This window comes from Quercus suber, unplaced genomic scaffold, assembly GCF_002906115.3.
Source record: "Quercus suber isolate HL8 unplaced genomic scaffold, Cork oak 2.0 scaffold_124, whole genome shotgun sequence".
Classification (NCBI taxonomy): Eukaryota; Viridiplantae; Streptophyta; class Magnoliopsida; order Fagales; family Fagaceae; genus Quercus; species Quercus suber.
The window spans coordinates 75,984-97,498 of NW_027069588.1; the positions used below are offsets into that span (position 1 = coordinate 75,984).

A 21,515-nucleotide genomic window follows, 5' to 3' on the forward strand; every position below is an offset into this window, starting at 1 on the left:
TGGACGTGCTCAAGTACCTGTCACGTCAGGCAGCTGCTTTTCATCTCTGTGTGAGTGGCGGTAGGTCATGAAGCACTGTTCAGATGTCTTCTCCACATAAATGCGGCCAGAAAAGCTGTTGCAATGCATTGAATACGGTGGCAGCAGCCTTCCCCTCAGATATTTCTTCATCCTTATCGTTTTTGAGTGTGCTTTGAGCTTATCTTGATCAGGTGGGCTCCTCGGACGATCAACCAGGCTTTTCTCCTGCTCAATTAGTCTCCGCTATCATACCAGGGTAAAACGTCCTCCTCGGACAGGAGATGTCCTCCTCGGAAAGCGATGATCCTCTACCCAGAGGATTCCGCTCCAATCTGGACCTCGCATTCTATTCATCCTTCTCTTCGGATGTGAAACAGTTCTCTCGTGGGTGTTCGGCCCGTTAACTTGGGCCTGATCCTTTTATCCCCCACAACATTTAATAGAAATTAAATTACCAAAAACTTATAAATTGAAAAAAATGTAATTAGTTTCATGTAAACCATATAATAATATATAAATGTTTAAATTGTTATTTTTTGTGATTGATAACACATCATTATAAAAACTGATGTAATAAAAGTAGGACTTGGCTTATGTCCAGTGGCCAGTGGCCACTGGACCCGTTGGATACGTGACACGTGTCCAAGATTGGACACGTGTCACGTATCCAACGTGTCCAGTGGCACTGGCCACTGGACAGAAACCGGACCCATAAAAGTAATATCCTTAACATCACTTATTTTATAATGTAATCAAACTAATTTTTATAGAGAGTTCAGTTATTTTCATTTTAAAATTGATATCTTTCTTAATTTTTATTATTTTCTAATACAAACTGACTGTTTTAAAACTTTCTTAACCAATGAACAAAGACACATTTTTTTTGTTTTTTAGGAAAAAGGTAAGTAAAACTTTATTGATAAATAAAATTACTTTGGAATACATTATCCAGGTTGATCTTGTAAAAGTTCTTGATTGATTGATTAGTATTGCAGGGCAGGCTAATAAGCTGCTATTCTAGTAAGGACATGGGCGAGCTGATTGCGCTCTCTCTTATCATGCTTGAAATTAAATCTCTTCAAGGCATGCGCGTCTAATCTTTAACCCTTCATGCACATTCAAGGGGAAAAAAAAAAAACAAAGCTAAGAAATTGACTTTCGTCCTTTACGTTCATGTAACACACTTACAAAGAAAGCAACAAGTAATATAAGTAAATGAGTACTATATCTTTTATCAAAAAAAAAAAAAAAAATGAGTGCTATATCTATTACACGTGAACAAACACAACTTGCACATGCGTGTTCTTAAATTCAAGTCACAATTTCTGTGCTTTTTATAATTTCAGTTTAAAAACACTAGCTTGTGCGCGTGAAGTCACAATTTTAGTTAAAAAACACGCATGCATGTAAGCTGTGTGTGTTAGCGTGCGGTGTGGGCAATGGCTATTTTCCTAATTAAATACTGGTTTGTCAAATTCTATCTGCCAATGACTCAGTAAATAATATATAATAGAGAATGTGGGGTTGAGATTCAGTGCAGTAGAAAATCAATGGTTGGGATTAAAAGTTGCAAAATTCACTTTTAATCCCATCCTTTGAATAAAAAATATTTTAACCTCTAATTTTTTACCATTTCACTTTTACACGAGATTAAAAGTTGCAAAAGTCACTTTTAATCTCAGCCTTTGAATAAAAAATATTTTAACCTCTAATTTTTTACCATTTCACTTTTACATTTTACTTTTCAACTTTTCTCTTACACACTCATAATTAATTGCACAGAGTAATAGAATATAACTATTGCACCGGATTTCAATCTAAGAGTGAGTATACTAATGATGTGAGATCGACAAACAATTCATAACATGTATAGACTATAGAGTGATTCAACCAATGCTAAATTAATCACAGGATGCAAAAACAACAATAAGAAGATTAATTAATACAAAAGCTTCAACGAGTAAGAGATAAGACCTAAATAGGTTCATCTAAATAAACCAAAAATGGGTTTTATTTTTATTTTTTTAAAACAGAACCAAAAATGGGTTTTAGGGAAAAAGCCACAGCGAGTAAGAGATATATATAAGGCCTTAATACAACAGCTTATGTCCAGCATAATCAATTGGACACTGGTTCCAAACTATTGGTGCAATAAAATATATACAACATTTGAGGGACAAAATTGCAAAATGCCCCTTTTGGGCAAACTAAGCAGCGTTTTGCCCTCTTTCTCAAACTAATTAGGGAAATGCCCCTCTTTTCAAAATCGAGTTTCTCAAAATCGATTTAAGCCCTATAGCGGCGTTTTTAAGGAATCTATAGTGACGTTTTCAGGACTTATAGTGGCGTTTTATAACTCGATTTATATAAAATCGAGTTATAGGTAAAAAAAATTAAAAAAATTGCCTATAACTCGATTTATTAGAAGTCGAGTTACAAAACGTCATTATAGGTCCTGAAAACGTCACTATAGGTCTTTAAAAACACCGCTACAGGGCTCCAGAATTTTTTTTTTTAAATAACTCAATTTTGAGAAAATCGAGTTTCAAAAGAAGAGCATTTTCCTAATTAATTTGAGAAAGAAGGCAAAACGCTGCTTAGTTTGCCCAAAAGGGGCATTTTGCAATTTTGTCCACATTTGAGTGAAATAAGTTCTGTGTTTATTTATATCATGTTTGTTGTAGGTGTGCCAAAACATTGGATGAATTATGTTTGCTTATCTCCACTGTGCTATTTATCCTTAATAGAAACATTTGTATCTCACGTCTTCTACACTCAAATGTACAAGTGTCCAAATATTTGAGATTGTATATTAGGTGGATTAATATGTTCATTTGATGCTAGGGCCGGTTTCCACATATTCATTTGAACTGTCAATATCAATATGGATCTATTTTACCAGAATCATATTTAGTATTCATAATAGTTAAATCACAAATAGTTATTTTTTACTCCAGCAAGCAAATTAAAAAAATTTATATTAAAACAATGATATAGAAAAATGTAAACTTTCAAAAGCTTATGAGCCAACGTAAAAAAAGACATGATTAGAACTTGTTTATAGAAGATTGATCAGACCTAAATTAATATGAATTTGTTTAGTGTTTAGGTTGATCTATTCAAAAAGTGAGCAAGTTTTAGTTAGTTTTAAGTTGCATAATTTAGCATTATTGGTAACTGTAAATATCAAATTAAATTAATTCCTTATAGTACACTTTTAATAAACTTTTAGCATTAATTTAGAATTAGTTTGATTTCTTAGACATCAAGTTCAGAATTGCTTGTATCTAACACTTAAATTAATGCAAGGTTTTTTTTTTTTTTTTTTTTAAATGATAGGATTAATGCAAGTTGGTTGTTCATTTACACTCGAATTTTTGGGTTTGTTGGGCTAGCTTTCACTGTTCTTGGTGGGCCTAGGTTCCAAACTTAGTCCTTACACATATATTACACATAAGTTCAATTATTTCTTTTATTGTACAAAACATTCTATAAAATACATGTTTTTTTTATAATCAAACATACACAATACATATTAAATTTATTTGTATTATACTTATATAACAATACCTCAATTTGGCTATATTTTATTACTTTTTATCAACAATATATTTGTTTATTTTGATATATTTATTTATTTTGTTAAAGTATGTTATTATATACGGCAGTGAAATTATTTAAATCAACATTTTTTAAGTCCCATCTTTTACTAGCTTATGCATAAACATTTGAATAATTCCAAGGAGAAACTCAATCATACACTCAATTTTACAACTTGCTAATTTATGCAATTGCAAGTTGTAGATAGTAGACACATTCTATCCACTGCTGATTATACGAACCCACCATTTTTCATCTGCCACTCTCAATCACACAAGTTAATAAGTTGTGAAATTGAATGTGCAATTGAATATATTCAAAGGCAAACTATAAACATTTTCATACTATTATCATAATCTTGGTTTTTTATTAAGATTTATCTATAATTTAAATTATTAATCTCATTTCCATATATAATATGTATATATGTAAGAATATTAGATTTTAAAGTAACAAAAATAAAATTATATTAAATTATAACCACATGAGACAAGAAATCATTTTTATTTTTATTTATTGTATGGCTAATTAAGTTAACGAAGGAATGTACGAAACTCAATCTCCTTCATAACGTGCTATATTTTCTTTGAAAATACAACTAAAATTTGAAAGGAAAGAAAATTCTAAATGTTATTGTTATTGTTATTTTCATATTTTGATAACTTGATGGTTAGAGAGTGAAAATTTGAACTCTAAATTGTCTTTTTTTTTAAAACACTAAAAGATGCCAACTTGTTAAGTTACAAGGCTCTTAACTAAATACTTAATTACTAGATGTTTGGTTATATTTTATCAAATTATATTTTGAGATTATATAAACATACTACTAAGTTGGAATATAAATAAAATAAAATAAATAACTTAGCATAGATAATTCTTTTAATTGTTTAAGTTTGTAATTCACCTATAAATCTTTTTTTTTTTTTCGTTTCCATATAAAATCTTCAACTGAATGAAACATATGCATATTTTGTATCATGTATATTTTGCCTCTTATAATACTAAGTTACTAAATATGAGTCAGACCATTAATGTAAATTTACTGTCTGTCTAATTAAGATTATATAGTACTAATCATTAGTAGAAATATCTTTGGCATTATGATTGGAGATTGGAGATTGGAGTGTTGATAAATTTGTTCCTCCAAAAAAAAAAAAAAAAAAAAAAGAAGAAGAAGAAGAAGAAGAAGTGTTGATTAATGTCTATTAGGGTGGTTTTTCTTTTTCTTGTTTTTTTGCTCCACAACAATAAGTCAAGTGAACCTTGTAGTTAGAATTCAAATTCAAACTTTCTTTTATGGGAGAAAGAAATGTCATTAAATCGAGAGTCTCTTGACAAATATATATCACATATGTATGAAGCTCAAGAAGTTGTAATATTTAATTTATAAAATTTTAATACTTAATTTATGTTAAGTTGAGTGTAGTGTGTGTTTATATATTCTATTTCTGTCCATAAAACACCTTGAATCCTTACCCACGTAGATCAATAATGCTGTGAATGAAACTTGAAACATTTGAGAACAAGACACGTTCTCACTCAAGTGTCCAGAAAAGAACTAATAAAATACAATAGTAATGAATATGACAAACAATTTTTTTTCTTTTTTTTTCTTTTTCTGAATATACATGAAGGTATTGTATATTTGTATCAACTATGAAGCATACATTTCTATGATTCAAAATTTTCCATCGTTAACTTTTGGCGTTTTCTATACTACTTTTGAAAATGGGTTACCCAGATTTATGAAGGCAAGCAGTTGAAAAAAGTACTTAATTGTCTAGCTATCATCTTTACTTCCTCTTTAACAATGTGAGACGTATAAGTGGTATAAGTAACTCTAATAATTATAGAAGTTTCGTTATTTATGGCATGTTTGGATGTTTAAAAAAGGAGGGGGAGTAGAGTAGAGGGAGGGAGAGTAATGTAATTACCTTGTTTGGAAGTTTTTTAAAGAATAAGGGGGGGGTTTGGAGGAGTTTGGAGGGATTTGGACTCCCTCTAGCCCCTCAATTTTAATTCCCCCAAATTGGAGAGATTTGGAGGGGGAGTAGAGGACATAAACTATTGACCAAGTAAATTACCTAATTTATCCTTATTATATTAACAAAATTACACAAAGGAAGGGCTAATTACTCCCTTCCCCCTTACTAATTTTAAAAACATCCAAATAAGGTGGAGGTGAATCATTCTCCTCTACTCTCCTCCCCACTACTCCCCTTTCCTCTACTCCCCTCTACTCTCCTCCCTCTCTAAACTTCCAAACAAGCCATTAGTGTAATCTTTAATAATCATAAGGAATCTTGCGAGTATTCTTGAGGGTCTTCATATTTGGTTACAGAAAGCTTAAGGAAATTCATAAGTGATATGCCTACGAAAATGTAATAAATTTCCAAATTTCGACCAAACATCACATTTGCGGGGACTGGATTCCGTCTTTTAAAGGTGGGTATTCACTATTCATATTCCAATAACTGAGATACTTTCTATTTTACCTTTTAACTCCCAATTTAATACATTTTATCTAATTAACTAATGATCCATTTATTTTAACAGAAAACATTTTCTAGAAAATGACTTGTTTTTTGAAAAATTCCAACTTGTTTTCTTATGTGTAGTCACAATCTAGAAAATATGGAAAATTATTAATATTTATTGTATTCTAAATAATTATATGAACAAAAACTTTCATTCACAAAAGCAATCCAAGGCAGGGAAATTATTTTTTTTTTTCTGTTTGGTCAATAACCGATCAACAATTAATCAATATGTGGATTGAGAGAGAAGGCAAAGAAAGAGAAGTTATTAGATGGGCATTTATGACATAGTTTTCAAAAGTGTTTCTTAATGGGCACAGCATGGTGCCCGTTAACACTACCCTTACGACTATTAGATAATTGTCAACTCCTCGCTGGCTTCGAGAAACTCACCCCTAATAATATCACAACTCACAAGTGCCAGGATACAACTCTAGTTGTTCTTAATAATAAATTAATAAGGATGCAGATCTCTATGTAGCATGAGAAAGAAACAAAAGCAACTCATGGTGTAGGCATGTAGCTCAAGATGTTAGAGGTATTTTGGACTTTGTCACTTGGATAGGGGAATCTCTTTGTATTATTTAGCAATGCTTTAACTAAAAGATGTATTGCTTTTATCGAATGCAAATCCTCTATACTAGTTTTTATGTTCTACTTTCTGTTTACCACTCACAACCTGTCATATATTTGTTTAACTTTTTTTATAAAATAGTCAAAGTTTAAAGTGGAAAAAAATAAACACATAACAAGTTGTAATTAGTGGAACATGAAGTGAAACACAAAAAGTGGTACAAAGGATTTGTATTCATTTTATATATCCTTGTCAAAATGCAATTTCAATCTTTACATTAAAAAAATTAATTAAAAAAGATAAAAAGGAGAGAAGTTATCTAGTTCACCCGAGTGTAATCGAGACATGGAATCAATTGTTCATCTTTTACAAGATTGCAATGTGTCTGATATTTTAAATCCATAGAATGGGTGAAATTAAACTAGTTGCACTTCTTCAGCTGTGTTTTATAAATTCCTTTAACCTTGGAATATCCTATTCTGGATGGGACTGTGGAGTATAGAAACAACAGGTTTTTTTAACTTAAGCTCATATCACAGGTTTTTTAAACAGGTTTTTTACCTTGAAAACCACAGAAAGTAACCCGGTTTTAAAATCTCTTTTTGACGATTGCGGGTATATCTTCCAACGTTTCATTCCTAAGAAGAACAAATATACTAGTTTAAAATCCTAATGATTAAAAGAATGGCTAATTAGGGAGATAATGTTACAGATAGTAGTGCTGAAGGAATGCAAGAGTTTAGAACAAATTACATCAAAATAATAGAGATTTTGATCTTTAGTATTTTAAACATTGAAGATTATAAAAATATATATTAAAATTGTTAAGAACTTCACCATAGAGGCTTGGATTTCTATTACTTACTTACAAAATTAAAATAAATCAAACTATACCTTAGCAAGTTGGGATAGAAATGCTTCTCACCCATGTCCCACCTTCTAATTGTTTGCTTACTATACATAGTGCACAACTCAAAACAGTTTGCAAAGCCAAAATTAGTAAATACAAATCCAAGGTACATGTGCAAGTGTGCAACCCAATGGGTGAAAATTATCATGGCAAGCCTCTTTAGACTTTAGGAACAAGCCATTACCAACATCAACAGGCTAGTTAGTCTGTAGAAGGTACTCGATGTCACGTTTTGTGCATAGCTATTGTTATTATATTGTGCCATTCTGGAGTAGAAAATCTCACTCCTCAACTAATACAACCAACTTATCATATGCTCCAAATAACTTGCACTAATTTGAGGCAACCAGTGCATTGTATAGACATACTTTTTCGTCAATATCAACATATTTTAGCCTCAACTAAATGCTATAGAACTGAGAAAATGAAAGAAGAAGGAGAGTCTTCTTACCTTCATCATTAGCAATAAGCCCTGCTTGTACTTTGACTTCGATTACTACCATGCATAGAAGAAGAAGGAGCTTAATGAGTGTCAAACCGATTCTTGAGTTTTGAGCTTGCCTTGACATCTTCTACTTCAAAGACTAGAGGTTTGTGTGTAGACTTGTATGAAAGAGAATGAATAGGGACTTGGTTTTGTGATTGTGTGGCAATAATTGCTGACAATGACCATAGCTGACAAATCATGTATTAATTACTTTTGCATGCCATGTGCAATTATGAAATTAACTTGTACAAGACGCTAGGATCGTACCTTAAATTTGGATAAAATACAAAAACTACCTTAAGTTTGGATTAATTAAATAACGTCACAACTTTTTAAAAACAAAAAAAAAATAGAAACAAAAGACAAAGGGTAAACCGAATAGAGGTTTTGGTGTAGTGTTGTATATATATATAGCAATAGGACGGTTTGGTTTAAAAGTTTTCATATTATTGAGTAATAGTTGATTTAAAACTCTATTAGGAAACACAAACTTAAGGTAATTTTCTTAAACGGAGTAAGAGTTGGATATTTTAAAAAAGTTATGATGTTATTTAATTAATCCAAACTATCCTCCAAAGTATGGAATGAGATCCATAAGAAAAATAAGGTGTCATTTGGATTGATTAAACTGAGTAATAGTTGGTTTTTCCCCCCCTTTTTAGTAATAAATTTCCATATTTTCTAGATTGTGACAAATTAACAATTTTTCCTAGCATAATAATATATAATTTCGACAAAAAAAAAGGGGGAAAAAAGACTTACATGCTATAAGATCATTAGATCAACATGCACAACAACTACACTCCAAAGAATGGAATGAGATCATAAGAAAAAAAATTAAGATACTTAGCCAGCAATTTTAGTAAACCAAGTAACTAACACCCACAATAAAATATTTTATTAAAAAAATAAAATAAAATAAACCCAAAATGACACCGAGGAATTGTAAAACGTAAAACCAACTTAAAAGCAGTGTCCAAAAAGTATAATTCATCCCATTTTATTGTGAGTTTACTAAGCTTCAGGGATTAGTCATGCCATGCAGAGAAGTTTTGTGAAGATTTGGCATACACAGTCTGATACTTTAACTGCCCACCTATTTTACTGTGTGACCAAATGTAATTTGTGCCTCAAATCAAAATGTAATAAAAAGAAGCAGAAAAGATAACTTCTTTTTTTTTTTTTAGATTTGATATCCAAAGCATGGTACTATAATTCAAATAAATAGATTACTCCAAAATAGCATTGAAATCCTATATTCATGTGTGGATTTATCTATTTTTTGAAGCTCGCCTCATGACACTTCTAACTGTATGAATAGTTTACAGATGCGTAATATTATTAAACAAACGTATAAATCTTAAATTAGAATGAATATAAAATTATGACACTAAAAAAAAAAAAAAAAAAACTCTTCTACTAGCCTCTGAGCACGCGAGGAGTTTTTATTTTTTTGGGTAAAGGGTAATAATTTGCATCAATTAAAATTTAACATTACTACATTTTTCAATAACCAAAATACTTAAGGATGTGATGAAAATTTATTTCACTCACAAACTCATAATACTCATTATAACTCTAGATATTTTTATGATTTTAAAATGTAATAATTCCAAATTATAATGGATCTAAATTTTTAACATTTATAAAAAATAAATAAATAAATAAAAGATCATTTGAGCACGCGTTCACAATACAGGTTTTATACTTTTTTTTTTCTTTTTTTTTTTTTTTGAGAATCCAGGTTTTATACATTGTTGTGCACAAAGGAAATGCAAATAATAAATTAATTATATTTCATGACTAGGGATCTCGACTAGGGAACACAATACGGGTTTTATACATTGCTGCGCACAAAGGAAGTGCAAATAGTAATTAATTATTATGTTTCTTGACTAGGTATCTACGTACTAACGAACTCCATACGGGATTTATACATTGCCGGCACAAAGGAAATGCAAAAAATAACTAAATATTATGTTTCTTGACTAGGGAACACAATACGGCAATTAGAAGCTAGTTATTATAATAATAACAATAGTTAGCTTCTTCAAACACGTCTCTTTTTGGTATTTTAAAAAAATAACATTTTCAAGTTGTAACAGGAAATAGTAAAAAAAAAATGTGTAAAATTTATTATTACTTTTGAAAAAAGCTTTTTAAACCTTTTTTTTTTCTTGAGAAACTTAATATTTCATTGCACACGTTAACTACAATGACCATGAAAATGATTCATTGGGTGTACCTTTGTGCACTTTATAAGAAATGTTAAAGTTAATAGAAATATGATTCTCAAAAAACATTTGTAGGGTCTAATTTCTCTACGTAAACCCAAAGACAATTAATTTGTAGAGTATGGGTTGAAGAACTAGAGTTGACAAGGGATTCACAGCAAAAGATTATCACTTCTTTTATTATTTATTGATCAGTTTCACCTACATTCCATGCCCCGTTTCATACCCTCTCCCTCTATTATATAGCCACTCTCACTCTCATCCCTACCGTCCACGTGCTCCCCATCCATGGACGTGCTCAAGTACCTGTCACGTCAGGCAGCTGCTTTTCATCTCTGTGTGAGTGGCGGTAGGTCATGAAGCACTGTTCAGATGTCTTCTCCACATAAATGCGGCCAGAAAAGCTGTTGCAATGCATTGAATACGGTGGCAGCAGCCTTCCCCTCAGATATTTCTTCATCCTTATCGTTTTTGAGTGTGCTTTGAGCTTATCTTGACAGGTGGGCTCCTCGGACGATCAACCAGGCTTTTCTCCTGCTCAATTAGTCTCCGCTATCATACCAGGGTAAAACGTCCTCCTCGGACAGGAGATGTCCTCCTCGGAAAGCGATGATCCTCTACCCAGAGGATTCCGCTCCAATCTGGACCTCGCATTCTATTCATCCTTCTCTTCGGATGTGAAACAGTTCTCTCGTGGGTGTTCGGCCCGTTAACTTGGGCCTGATCCTTTTATCCCCCACAACATTTAATAGAAATTAAATTACCAAAAACTTATAAATTGAAAAAAATGTAATTAGTTTCATGTAAACCATATAATAATATATAAATGTTTAAATTGTTATTTTTTGTGATTGATAACACATCATTGTAAAAACTGATGTAATAAAAGTAATATCCTTAACATCACTTATTTTATAATGTAATCAAACTAATTTTTATAGAGAGTTCAGTTATTTTCATTTTAAAATTGATATCTTTCTTAATTTTTGTTATTTTCTAATACAAACTGACTGTTTTAAAACTTTCTTAACCAATGAGAACAAAGACACATTTTTTGTTTTTTGTTTTTTTTTTACGAAAAAGGTAAGTAAAACTTTATTGATAAATAAAATTATTTGGAATACATTATCCAGGTTGATCTTGTAAAAGTTCTTGATTGATTGATTAGTATTGCAGGGCAGGCTAATAAGCTGCTATTCTAGTAAGGACATGGGCGAGCTGATTGCGCTCTCTCTTATCATGCTTGAAATTAAATCTCTTCAAGGCATGCACGTCTAATCTTTAACCCTTCATGCACATTCAAGGAAAAAAAAAACCAAAGCTAAGAAATTGACTTTTGTCCTTTACGTTCATGTAACACATGCACTTACAAAGAAAGCAACAAGTAATATAAGTAAATGAGTGCTATATCTTTTATCAAAAAAAAAAAAAAAAATGAGTGCTATATCTATTACACGTGAACAAACACAACTTACACATGCGTGTTCTTAAATTCAAGTCACAATTTCTGTGCTTTTTGTGATTTCAGTTTAAAAGCACTAGCTTGTGCGTGCGAAGTCACAATTTTAGTTAAAAAACACGCATACATGTAAGTTGTGTGTGTTAGCATGTGGGCAATGGCTATTTTCCTAATTAAATACTGGTTTGTCAAATTCTAACGGCCAATGACTCAGTAAATAATATATAATAGAGAATGTGGGATTGAGATTCAGTAGAAAATCAATGGTTGGGATTAAAAGTTGCAAAATTCACTTTTAATCTCATCCTTTGAATAAAAAATATTTTAACCTCTAATTTTTTACCATTTCACTTTTACACGAGATTAAAAGTTGCAAAAGTCACTTTTAATCTCAGCCTTTGAATAAAAAATATTTTAACCCCTAATTTTTTACCATTTCACTTTTACATTTTACTTTTCAACTTTTCTCTTACACACTCATGATTAATTGCATAGAGTAATAGAATATAACTATTGCACCGGATTTCAATCTAAGAGTGAGTACACTAATGATGTGAGATCGACAAACAATTCATAACATGTATAGACTATAGAGTGATTCAACCAATGCTAAATTAATCACAGGATGCAAAAACAACAATAAGAAGATTAATACAAAAGCTTCAACGAGTAAGAGATAAGACCTAAATAGGTTCATCTAAATAAACCAAAAATGGGTTTTATTTTTATTTTTTTAAAACAGAACCAAAAATGGGTTTTAGGGAAAAAGCCACAGCGAGTAAGAGATATATATAAGGCCTTAATACAACAGCTTATGTCCAGCATAATCAATTGGACACTGGTTCCAAACTATTGGTGCAATAAAATATATACAACATTTGAGTGAAATAAGTTCTATGTGTTTATTTATATCATGTTTGTTGTAGGTGTGCCAAAACATTGGATGAATTATGTTTGCTAATCTCCACTGTGCTATTTATCCTTAATAGAAACATTTGTATCTCACATGTCTTCTACACTCAAATGTACAAGTGTCCAAATATTTGAGATTGTATATTAGGTGGATTAATATGTTCATTTGATGCTAGGGCCGGTTTCCACATATTCATTTGAACTGTCAATATCAATATGGATCTATTTTACCAGAATCATATTTAGTATTCATAATAGTTAAATCACAAATAGTTATTTTTTACTCTGGCAAGCAAATTAAAAAATTTATATTAAAACAATGATATAGAAAAATGTAAACTTTCAAAAGCTTATGAGCCAACGTAAGAAAAGACATGATTAGGACTTGTTTATAGAAGATTGATCAGACCTAAATTAATATGAATTTGTTTAGTGTTTAGGTTGATCTATTCAAAAAGTGAGCAAGTTTTAGCTAGTTTTAAGTTGCATAATTTAGCATTATTGGTAACAGTAAATATCAAATTAAATTAATTCGCTTATGGTACACTTTTAATAAACTTTTAGCATTAATTTAGAATTAGTTTGATTTCTTAGACATCAAGTTCAGAATTGCTTGTATCTAACACTTAAATTAATGCCAGGTTTTTTTTTTTTTTTTTTAAATGATAGGATTAATGCAAGTTGGTTGTTCATTTACACTCGAATTAGTTTTTATTTTAGCTACTTGCGTTCGGATAATTTATTTTGCAAAAGTTCTCTTAATTGAGACAAATACCATACCCACTCGAACTTAAAATTTTTTGAGAATTTTCCAAGTAATATATATTCAGATTCTACTGATTTGATATAAAAAGTTGCTTAAAAAGGTAATAGAGACATAAATTTTGTCAGGGTGTAGTACCATGATTGGAAAAAGAATACCCTCACTTCAAAATTTTCATTGGTGTAGTAAATAATGTAACTCAGAATATTACATTTATTACAATTTTCACCCAAAAAAAAGAAATATATATATATAGAACACAAGAAAAAATGTAAAAAATAATCCCCACGTAATTCCCTCTCTAACCTAAGAAAACATTTATACAGAAATCATCATTACATTATATTAGTGCATGCATCCCCACTTTAATCTTTTCCCGGATGATTTATCATACCAAATCATATATGCTCAATGAGGAACTAATCGCAATGCTCATCAGTACTCTAAACAGGAATAGATTCTGGATTGATTTCAAAATAATCTTGGATAGATATATATAGTGGGAGAGGAGAATGTATGGACTTTCGTTGAATTTTGGGTTTGGTTTCTACTCAAATTCTGATTTTCCCTTCGTCGACGAAGGTCTCTCATAGCCTTAAACCTTAGATCATCACTATAGGAACTTGGTTCAGGAATCATGTCTGGAACAATCATTCGCCCTTCAAGCGTACTTACGACTTCAGACATGATACATGATAGGCCTTCATGATGGGGATGCATTTGTGCACAGAAAAGCCACTTTAACCAAAATTTCAGCTTTTTTTATGTTGACTTCAGACCCCAAGCTCTCATCAATTAGCTTCATCAAGTTTCCCGTTTGTTGCAAATGGCAAGACTGAAATATATAAATTATCCTATTACTATCATGCAAATGTTGCTAGTTGCTACACAATTAGTAAGTAATAATTGAAGCATTAACGATATGTGTAATCAATCAAACAGGAATATGAAGTTAGAAAGTACCAGATCTAAAAGGCCTGACAAATGTCACTTGGCATATAATTATTGTTGCTCTTTCCACTGAGAACTTCTAAGGCCACAACTCCAAAACTATAAACATCTATGTTGTAGGTCAGATAACCCTATAATACATATTCTGGTGTCAAATATCCACTGCAAATCAAAATCTCAATATCTTATGATTCAACTCCAAAAGTTGGAAAATTTTGCTAGCCTCAAATGTAATTATTAAAATTATAACATATATAACTAGAAGTTCATTAAAAGGATGGGAACTGACATAGTTCCAGCTACCCTGGTGCTAATGTGGGTCTTCTCCTCTTATTCAAGTTTAGCCAATCCAAAGTCAGATATTTTAGGGTTTAAGTCTCCATCTAGCAACATATTAGTAGCTTTGATGTCTCTGTGAACAATATTGAGTCTTGATTTTTCACAAAGAAAAGCTAAGGCATAAATATAAGAAGAAACCAATAACCAGAAAACTCAAATTCGAATCCAATAGAGCTGACCAACCAGAAAATCAAGAAATGAATCCAAGAATCAAGGATGGTCTGGAAGCCAGATAAGCTCACCTGACTTAAATTTTTGATTCATATAATTATATTCAAATCATAAACAAAATTTCATCTCTTATTATTTTTCATAATAGCTCAGTGCTAAGCAAGATTACATAATACTCACCAAATAATGCATGGGCTAGGTTATTATTTTCCATGTACATAATAGACCAACAATAATTGCTCCCCTTCAATACAACATCCACAAAGCTACACCAGATTTGGGTGTTGCAAACGAGAAACCATGCCTATTTCATTTAAAAATTCAAGATTTCCTTGCTTTGATTTAGGTGAGAACTGCTTAACTGCTATGACAGTACCATCAGGTAATTGACCCTGCACCCAACCTTATCAGATAAGCAGGAAAATCCATACTCAAATGGGATCGGCCATGTAAGAGTAATACCTTGTAGACAGGACCAAAACCATCTTCTCCAATTTTGTTGGCAGAATTGAAATCATTAGGGGCAGCTTTTATTTGATTTAAGGTAAAAGTTCCTCTCTGCAATTTAGTTCTTTAATATCTGTTCAAGGAGGCACATACGAAGCAGTATGATGAGGAATTGTCAGTTTTCTTTGTATTTACTTTCTTGAGTTACACTTAAGGAAAGATGATATGCTCATATGAAAATTAAATGCTCGGGTATATTAAAATTGTAAATTTTAAGTGTAACTGTGCAGAAACTTATCATTACTTGAATCAGAACTAGAGAATTCAATTCAGTAAAAGAAAAATCCAACCTAACAATTTAACACAACAAAATTTTGACGATTTTTTTTTTTTCTAATTAACTCATATTTCTGATAAATTATAGATTGTTCCAAAAGCTTCATTTATTTGGAAATTGTAAATTTAATCACTTAACCATAATTCTAACAATCCCTCTCATATAGACCCAAAATGCCCCTCAATAAGTGTGGTCCAACGCATGAGATTTTTAACATTTTAAATGGGGGGAAGAGTGGGAATTGAACTCAACTTCCTGCTTTAATACTATGAAAAATTATAAATTGTCTCAAAAGCTTAAACTTTTAGAAAATTGTGAATTTAATCACTTGAACATAATTCTAACAACCTCTATCATAGTAAATCATTTCTGTGTAATTAAACAACACGAAACTATGCCTTGAGAAAAATATTTTAGATATTTCACTACATACTGAAACTATTCTAGAAGCCAAGTATAATCCTGCTGTTGCTATTTAGCAAACTTATAATAATATGTATCAAAATTAGACTACGCATATTTGCACACAATTCCCTAGCAATTGAATATCTGTAACACACAATCGCAAAAGTTCAAGAGTCAAGACAGCCTATTCTTTTTGCATAATTTCTGTCAAAGTTGACTTAGTAGAGGCAATTAAATTAATTTGAGAATCAGACAATTCCCTAGCAACTGAATATCTGTAACACAAAATTGCAGAAGTTCAAGAGTCAAGACAGCCTACTCTTTTTGCATAATTACTGTCAAAGTTGACTAGGTAGAGGCAATTAAATTAGTTTGAGAATCAGACTTTCCAAACAGCCTACTCTTTTGTCCCCTTCTTTCTCCACAAACAGCCTTTCCAACAAAGGATTCCCATTATAAAGAGTAAAAAGAATAAAGCTCCAACTGCAACACCAGCAATGATATAAACATTTTGCTTCGCTCCACCATTTTAACAAAATTTGGAATCTGCACACACAAAAATCATCCTTACAAGCAATTGATTAAAAGTAAACAAGACTCAAAAACTTGGCCACCCATATGTTCATTGAATAAGGTAGACACAAACATCAACAAAAAGAAATATATTTTTTTGTTAATTAGGCAGAGAAAAGAATTGGGCAGAAAAAGCACATGGGGTGGTTTTTTTAACTGAAGCAGTCATCTTAAAATCCAAACCAAACCTCCCACCTGAGACCATCTATAAAATTCTTGATTTATCACAAAATTCAAACTAAATGGTTCACTCTAACTGAGGTAGAGAAGAGAAATACTACAGTACGTGGCATATCAAACCACTAACCCCGAGACAGTCATTTCCAAGTAAAGCATAACATATCTAACTGAAATCAACCAATGGGCTACTTATTAATTATCAGCTACTTCTGCAGTTGAAAGCAAGGGACTCATATAGAACAATTATAAAATAAAAAATAAAAAAGGAATCACAGTGTTGCACTCTCCTAATCTCAAAAGTAACATATTCTATAATACTTTTTAACTGGAGATAATTATCCCGATTTCACAGGACTGTCAGAGCAATAACTGCATTGCAATTTAGTTTTTCCACCAAAAGATTACATTTCTGTTGGAAATCATGGGACTTGATTTGAGGACTCATCAAGTAGTAGTGACCTTAGAGGGGCCCTCAGATACACAGCATCTTTAAAATGACAAAAAAGAGACAATCACATAAATAACTCACCAGAAACCACAGAAATAGCTGATATAAGGGGACCATAAACTCCTCTATCAGGAATTCTCATTGTTCCTTTACCAGCCCAATAGAATCTGATCTCTAAGACATTGTTTGCCAAACAAATGTTCGATGCGCGTTTTATTATTGGCTTCAGAGCAATACCAGCATCATCTTCAATACTGAAATCCTTCCACACTAATTTTTCCTGCAACAAAGTGGACTGCTTAAACCTTAAACTGCAACATCAAGGATATATCTTTTCATCATTGTGACTAATTACCTGAATGTAGATATCAAATATGCGCTTCCCGAGACTGTTATATGTCTTCTCATTTGTAAACGGAGACTTACAGTGTAGTTCCCATTTTTTAAGCAATAATGGAAAGAAGTGATATAGATCTATGTGCTGTTGTATACAATTCAGAGATATTTGATAATGATGGAGGTACAATGTAACGTGTATTTTGGTAGTTGTAATCATCCATGAAGTCTCCAGACTTCAGGCTCAGAATTGCTTGTATCTAACACTTAAATTAATCCTTTTTTTTTTTTTTTTAAATGATAGGATTAATGCAAGTTGGTTGTCATTTACATCGAATAGTTTTTATTTTAGCTACTTGTGTTCGGTATAAATAACTGCAAAGATTTATCTGAGACAAATTATACACTCGACTTATTTTGAGAATTTCCAAGTAATATAATTCAGATTCTACTGATTTGATATAAAAAGTTGTTTAAAAGGAATGAGACATAAATTTTTCAAGGTGTAGTACCATGATGAAAAAAGACCCCCACTTCAAAATTTTCATTGGTGTTGTAAATAATGTAACCAGAATATTACATTTATTTTTCACCATAAATATAATAGAACACAAGAAAGAATGTAAAAAAATAAATCCCTACATATTCCCTCTCTACCTAAGAAAACATTTATACAGAAATCATCATTACATTATATTAGATGCATCCCCACTTTAAACTTTTCCCGGTGATGTATTTATCATACCAAATCAATATATGCTCAATGAGGAACTAATCGGAATGCTCATCAGTACTCTAAACAGATAGATTCTGGATTGATTTCAAAATAATCTTGGTAGAATATAGTGGGAGAGGAGAATGTATGGACTTTGTTGAATTTTGGGTTGGTTCTCTCAAACTTGATTTTCCCTTTGTCGAGAAGGTCTCTCATAGCCTTAAACCTTAGATCATCACTATAGGACTTGGTTCAGGAATCATGTCTGGAACATCATTCGCCCTTCAAGCTACTTACGACTTCAGACATGATACATGATAGGCCTTCATGATGGGATGCATTTGTGCACAGAAAGCACTTTAACCAAAATTTCCGCTTTTTGATTGACCTCTGACCCCAAGCTCTCATCAATTAGCTTCATCAAGTTTCCGTTTGTTGCAAATGGCAAGGCTGTAATATAAATTATCCATTACTATCATGCAAATGTTGCTAGTTGCTTCACAATTAGTAAGAATAATTGAGCATTAATACGTGTTATAATCAAACAGGAATATGAAGTTAGAAAGTACCGATCTAAAAGGCACACAATGTCACTTGGCATATAATTATTGTTGCTTTTTCCACTGAGAACTTCTAAGGCCACAACTCCAAAACTATAAACATCTGTTTGTAGGTCAAATAACCCATAATCATATTCTGGTGCATATATCCCTGCAAATCAAAATCTCAATTCTTGTGATTCAACTCCAAAAGTTTCAAAATTTTGAAATATCTACGACTCGCAAATCAAAATCTGTCAATATCATTATGTTATTCAACATTATACACAAAAGTTAGTGATATAATTTCTGTAGCTGAAATGTAGTTTAAAATATAACATATATAACTAGAAGTTATTAAAAGATGGGAACTGACATGTTCCAGCTACCCTGGTGCTAATGTGGGTCTTCTCCTCTTATTCAAGTTTAGCCAATCCAAAGTCAGATATTTTAGGGTTTAAGTCCCATCAGCAACAATTTAGTGAGTTTGACATTTGATCTGTCTCATCTAGTGCAACATATTATGTAGCAGTTCTGATTGATTTCTCTCGTGAACAATATTGAAAGTCTTATTTTTCCAAAGAAACTAAGGCATAAATTAAGAAGAAACCAATAACCAGAAAATCAAATTCAATCCCATAGAGCTGCCAACCAGAAAATCAGAAAAAAGAAAAAATCAAGGATTCTGAAGCCAGATAAGCTCACCTGACTTAAATTTTGTCAATATAATTAAATTCTAAATCATAAATTTCATCTCTTATTATTTTTCATAATAGCTCAGTGCTAACAAGATTACATAATACTCACCAAATAATGCAGGGCAGGTTATTATTTTCCATGTACATATAGACCAACAATAATTGCTCCCCTTCAATACACATCCAAAGCTTCACCAGATTTGGGTGTTGCAACAAGAAACATGCCTATTTCATTTAAAATTCAGATTTCCTTGCTTTGATTTAGTGAGACTGCTTAACTGCTATGACAGTACCATCAGGTAATTGACCCTGCACCCAACCTTTCAGATAAGCAGGAAAATCCATACTCAAATGGGATCAACCATGTCAGTAATTTCCAAACTGACACCATGTTAACTCTGATAAGTAAAAAATGGTCTAACCTCCCCATGGTTCAAAACTCACAAAAGGGGTGTGGAGTTAAAAGTAATGAGGGCTTTAAAGATTCATTATATTCTCTTTTTGATGTCAAAACTGAAGAAGCAAAAGTCCAAACTCAATTACTCAAATCATTACTCTCTTTTATTTTTCTTTGCTTTGCATGAAAGGCCTTACGTATGTGAAATTCTGTAAGTAATTTTCATTTAACGGGCTGAAATAATTGATATATATATATTCTCATAAGAAGAAATTCAAAAATGGATTTGGACAAGTTAACATTATTTTCATAGCAATTAATGATGATTAAGCTACAGAAACCTATCCTTACATCGTGGACAGTTGAAATTCTTCGAGCAATGAGGTTCTTGCCTTCTGCTGCTGAATGAGTACAAAAGAATAAATTAGTAGGAAAATGGACACCATTCAGTATATGAAAATTTACACCTTACATAAACCTTCTTTCTCATTGGTAAACTAGAGAACTTACAACAGAACTAAAGAAACGAGAAAATAAATCAATGAAAAAGGAGGGAAGGGCATCTTAAACATAATCTTCAATTAAAGAGCCTTGAAACAAGTTAAGCTATAAATGCCTAACAAGAAAATATAAGGTGAAAGATCTATCAGACTAAAACCATATCAAACCGAAAAGTATATTTAAAAAATTATTATACAAGTAATCTGACATGTTGCAAAGAAACCTTCACATCCGAAGTCAAACTTGAAATTAATCTTTGCACTAACCAAATCTACCATTCTGCATTTATGAAGAACTGGAATTAAAAGGAAAAAAAAAAAAGGACAAGTAAATAATATGTCAACAAAAGCACTGCTGGAGTACACAAGTCTGAATTGCATTTGGGCTGGTCAATGGTATCTGGTGCTAGAACTTTCTGTTAATGGCTGCCAGAGATAGTTGATATTACTTGTAAACTATTGAGCACTATATATGTGTATTATACCTTCTTATTGCACACACAGAACACTGAGACTGCATTCACTGACACAAAATATACATTTGAATTTTTTTAATCTGTGTAAGATGGTATCATACACTTGAGAATTCCCAACCCTTTAAGACCTTGGTGTTCAGGTTGGGTGAGGGGTTGTATGGAGTGGGATTGTGGTAGTATATTCAAGGCAGTTGGGACAACTTGACACAGTTCATTAGATATGATATCAGAGGTGGCACTAAAGTTTGGTTTTAGCATGATTTATGGCAGGGGGAGGCTCCGCTCAAGGAGAGGTATGCCAACTTGTGTTTAATAGCAAGAGATACAGTGGCAGATTATGCAGAGATCAGGTCTGGACAGATCTCTTGGACATTTGGAGTGATTCATGCAGTTCAGGATTGGGAAATGGAATCTGTGGCACAGCTATTGAAACGACTAGCCGTTTTATAATTACTAGCCGTTGCGTCTTGGCACTTTTGACGTCTTAAATGAAATTCTGATTTTCC

General features: G+C 31.7%; 1 pseudogene; it reads right to left on the minus strand.

The window, feature by feature from the left end:
• Positions 1-15,071: 15,071 nt before the first annotated feature.
• On the minus strand, positions 15,072-19,981 carry LOC112033343 (probable LRR receptor-like serine/threonine-protein kinase RFK1; annotated as a pseudogene).
• Positions 19,982-21,515: the final 1,534 nt, after the last annotated feature.